General features: G+C 37.9%; 1 protein-coding gene across 2 annotated transcripts in view; it reads left to right on the plus strand.

Moving 5' to 3' along the window:
- Nucleotides 1-2,131: 2,131 nt before the first annotated feature.
- LOC106523659 (probable G-protein coupled receptor 22) overlaps nt 2,132-5,074 on the plus strand; it is a 5,557-nt gene continuing 2,614 nt past the window's right edge. Inside the window, exons 1-2 of one of the 2 annotated variants that reach the window (XM_014017165.1) lie at nt 2,132-2,566; nt 3,481-4,427. The gene's annotated coding sequence lies outside the window, so the exon portion shown is untranslated. The remainder of the gene's footprint in view (nt 2,567-3,480; nt 4,428-5,074) is intronic. The other variant, XM_014017166.1, reaches the window with a different exon arrangement.

Consider the following 5,074-nt stretch of genomic DNA (forward strand, 5'->3'; position numbering starts at 1 on the left):
ACACACACACACACACATATATATATATATAAAGCACTTGAAAGTAATAACTAAGGTAAAGTAAAAAAAATGACTGGAAAAAATAAATTTCACTGATACAGTATGAAACGTATTTAAGTAAAAATCACAAAACTGCTCAAAATAATTGGGAAAGTAAACAAAAAAGTACTTTTTACTCACACTTTAAGAAACGTAATGTTTATTTACTTAACCTAATTGGTTCAACTAAACCAAGTTGATTAAACTGAGCAATTTACAGATTTTCTTTTAAAGAAAATGCCTAAATTGCTTTACTAAATTGTTTTGCTTTGTTTTATGCATCTTGGTTGACCTAACTTGGTTAAGTAAACTCAACACTTCATTTTTTTAGAGTGCAGAAACAACTCCTTTCTTGATGAGTTCTGTCTGTTCATATTTAAATTTATAGCTAGGTGTAAAATTTTAAAGTAAAAAAGTAAAAGTATCCTTTTTATGTTTTGAATGAATAAAAAAATACAAATATAAAAATACTGTTAAGTAAATCATTGCATTTTCTGTAAATAAATAAACAAACTGCAAGTGACGGTGGTGTAAATGTGTGGAAAGGTTTGTAAAGTAACAATTGCAAAAACTGAAACTTATTTTAAGCCAGAGCTGTATAAAAATGGCAGCAATCTTCTTTGGCTCATGGTCCTACTTGGATTTACTGAGAGCTTATTTCTCATAAAAATATGGTTGTTTTAACACATTTACAACAGGTAAGGTATTGATTGTTTATAACATAGTTTTGACAACTTCTTATAAGGAATTATCAGGATATATACCAAGAGACCAAGAGTCATGACTGGTTGGCAACACATGCTCTAAACAATGTCAAAACAATTTTTCATGCCAAATTTCCACCACCTGATGTAAAAAAGCAAGTTGATTGCTGTATGGATTTATGCTTTTGACACCATGTCTCAGGATAAATTTAAGAAATCATCAGTACATCAAACCAGAACATGTTTTTTCAGCCTTCAGCTGTTCGGTTTCAGAGAACTGCAGATTACAGTTTTATTTTGGCGAGGAAACAAAAACGTGTTTTTGCTGCTGGAGTCCACACACTTTGTTTGACACATCGAGCATTTCTGTAACTTAGAAATCAGCAAAGGCAGAGTTATAAATCTTCTGCCAAGTTAAACTAGTCATTCTTCTCTCATGATCACAGCATTTTTGCCAGCCGAACTGCAGCTCGCTGGATTATTTTCTCCCTTCTTTCCTAAATAAATTCTACAGGCTGTTGTAAGAGGATAGAAATACTTAGACCGGCCAATCTGCTACCTACGTCATATCGCAGTTAAAGTCTATCTGCTTGATTTTGTGCATTGTACTGTTGCCACATGATTGGCTGGTTGGATAATTGCACAAATAAGCAGGTGTGCAGGTGTTCCTGCAGCGCGACAGCTCCCTTCATTGTCTTTGCTGAAGGTTGTTGGGCACCAGGACAGCCCCACTTTGGCAGTGGTTTCACCTGACAAAGGTACAGAAGGTGGTCAACCTCTTAACTGATCTGATAGAGCAGTTTAATTGAAACTATCACTCAGAACCGCAGCGCAATGCTCCTCCTTTTCTGATTCTGTTCCTTCCTGCATTTCTCCCACTCACAGCAACGAGGATTTATCTCTGCTCTGACAGTCTTGTTGTCTCTCACTCGCACGCCCATATTAAGACTTATATAAGCACAAGAAAATCAATAGAAAAAAATGTTGCTTCACTCTGCTGGCTTTCCATCTTAATCATCTCCTTCATGGTGCAGAAACACATTACTTGATCATTATGTTGTGGCAGAGCTAATTAATAAATCATTGCTGCATTTTTCTTGTTTTCTCCCCTGAAAACGGAGTCTACATGTTTTTTCGTCTCTGCAGCAGGTTGCTACGTTAGGCACCCCTGTGCAGAGGCATAGTAGAAGGCTTTGTATTTATCAAATCACTACAGCCTCATACAGTTAGAAAGAGAGGACAGAAGCAGTACTAAAGGAAATACCTCCCCTTGCTGAAAAGAGAAGGGTTAAGCCTATTACTGCAGACCAATCAGGAATGGGGGAGCACTGCAAACCTCCGCAGTAAGAGAGAGAGAGAGAGAGAGAGAGAGATGGGGCAATGAGGGAGCGAGGGAGGAGGAGGAGAGCAGAGTGGGAGATCGAGAGATACCAAGAGTGTGATGGTTAACACTTCTATCCAGTCAGTTAGGCAGGAAGGCAGCGTAACCTGAGTTGGATGAATTAAGATTAATTACATGAAGTTTTTTTATAGATGAAGAAGAGAAAGAAAGAGGACGTAGAAGAAGAAGAAAAAAGAACATTTTTCAGCATCCATGTAGGACTACTCTTTGAAGACTTCTTCTGACTGTGAAGAGGAGACAGAGTGATTTTTATAGCTTCATCAAGATTCAGTTGCATTTATTGGAACCCTTTCAGAAGAGAGAGGAGAAACAAAAGGAGCAGTTTGCAATATAAATCTGCCAAAACTGTTGCTGCCGTGGATGGAAAAGGAGACTGTGGTATGACCGGAGCAGCTCTGAGCATCTGTGTTTACTGTGAATGGTGAGCTTTGCTTTATTTTGATGGGTCACTCACTGGATTCATTTATGTAAACAGCATGCATATGACAATCAAGAAAACTTGAAACTCAATAGCTCTGCTATAAAAATGCACACTAATTTTAACTGAAATGAATTTTGAATCAATATTTTTCTAGAAACACATCCATTAGAAACCTACTACTAAGATACATCCTGTCTCTATAAATTTGAGCATCAGAAAAAATTATCCCACTCTAACGTTTTTGGTCCTCATCAGTCTGTTTGAACATTACCAAGTGTGTATTAGCTCATTTATGACATACAGTTGTCAGACTCTGTGATGCAAAAACTTCATTTCTGCTCACTTCTCTGACATGCTCAATCCCACTTAGGACTAATTTCTGCTGACATTTTATAAAACAAAGTTAGCTTAAAGAGCAACATTGCACTAAAACAACCTTGAAAAAAAAGGCCAAGATATTTCTTTGGATAGATTATGTTGGATCACATGACACACAAGGAAGTAACCACGTCTTTCTAACAAGTTCCCAGAGGGCCCGAGCTGCACTAAAGCTTAAAAAAAGCATTAAAATAAGACAGGTTCATCTGTGTTGTAGTTGTAGAAAGAACACCGTATTTTTTTGGATTAATTACAGTAAGGATTCTGGAAACAGGAGGGTGATATGTAAAACAGTTAGCCTTTTGTGCAAGCCCCGTCAGAAGTGTTATGTTAATGTAGCAGCAGCGATGTAAAGTGCATGAGGAGCAGAGCATGAGCACGGTAAGACATCAGAGGCTGATTTCTATGTTAATGAGAATTTCCTTGTTGTCTCTGTTGAGAATATGTTTATATTCAACCCCCACACATCCCTCTCATACTCCTTCTGCTCTTTCTCACTCCCCGTCTCACTCTCTCTACCCTCCCTTTTTTTTCAGGTGGCTCTAATCCAAAAATGTGAAGCTAAAATCGCTACAGAAAATATTGTAAAAAGCTCCTGCTTCCTGAAGTTGAAATATTCTCTTGGCTTTCTGCTAATCTAGGAGGAAGGCTCGCGGTCCTTAAGATGCGACTACCTGTCGACCTTCCCACTAACTGCTGAATCGAGCCAATCTCCCGGCACGTACCCCTGATCACGAATGTCATGGTGGTTGGACACACCTGCACTCACGCCAGTGATTTAGGAAACGGTGACAGACTGGAGACCTGTGCTTGATTTACAAGTCCATGTAGGCTGAAGCCAATTGAACAGACTGATGGGAAAGGTGGAGAGTGAAGGCCTTTTCTATTAGGTCTCCCAGTGGGAGTGGGACATGGGCCTGTCCGGACTCACTGACCCAGTCCTAACACATTCTGGACATGCTGGACACTGGGGAATCTACTTGGCTGACAGACAGCTCTGTTTTTTGGAGTACATGCTAATGGATGGAGATCATTTTTTATGAACACATCTCAAATACAACTTATCTTCTCAAACACCAAAAAGCACAAATTAGGACGCAACATGAGCCATGACTTTAGCACAGTGGAGGTGAAAAACAGCTTTTGGTCCTCTGTTTTGTTGGTGTTTTCTGCCTCTGTTGACTGGAAATATAAAACAATGCTAAAGAGGACAATGCAGCTACTGTCAACCAACGAGTGATCACAATCACCTGGACAAAACAGCTCTGAGAAGAAGTATTCTGATGGGTTATGAACATATTTTATAAAAAAAAAATCAGCAAACCTCAACCTTTTGGTTTCTTGCCTTTGAGGACATAAGGAAAAAAGCAGCAAACCGTTCTCCATCAGCTATTTTGGATGTGATGTGCCTGTTTGTGGATCTAGCATGGACTGCAGGCCCTGATTACACAGCCTTGGTGTTCAGATAGTTCTGAAGGGAAAGGTAAATGAAAAATCCGATGTTTTTCTCCATATAATCTATAACAACATTTGTCATTGCAATTTCATCAGTCCTGCATGTGTGTCAAATTACTTTTCCTAACCTAAAATTTATTACTTCACACTTTCTAATCAACACATCATTGTATCAATAGCCTTAGCTTTTAGAAACAGAAATTAAACATTTTATAGAGCATTTCTAAAAGTTAAGTCATTTGGTTTATTTTAGAATAAAAAAAACAACAAAAATATTAATCTCCTTCTGTCCTCATGTAAGACGTGCCATAGTTATTGTGTAAGATCTTTGCCATTAACTGCTAGAGTCCAGCCAGCTTCTTTCTGTTAGCAAAATATCACACAAATTTCAATAAAAAATGTTTGATACAATTGAGGACTCTTTGTACAAAGATGGCAGTCCATGGACTTGATAAAGCACTATAGAGGTTCAGGCCATTTACAATTTAATTTCCCATTGCAAACACAAAAATGACTTTATCTCGGTGAGTTTTACAAATACTGAGATAAAACTTGGTGTGGTAGAAAAAAATCAATGCAACCCGAGCTCCACATTGTGTGCAAGAAGAGTATTGAAAATAATGAACCAATTAACTTTTAGAAAGTAATCCTTGGATTTGCATCTATAACTTATTG

This window comes from Austrofundulus limnaeus, unplaced genomic scaffold, assembly GCF_001266775.1.
Source record: "Austrofundulus limnaeus strain Quisiro unplaced genomic scaffold, Austrofundulus_limnaeus-1.0 Scaffold162, whole genome shotgun sequence".
Classification (NCBI taxonomy): Eukaryota; Metazoa; Chordata; class Actinopteri; order Cyprinodontiformes; family Rivulidae; genus Austrofundulus; species Austrofundulus limnaeus.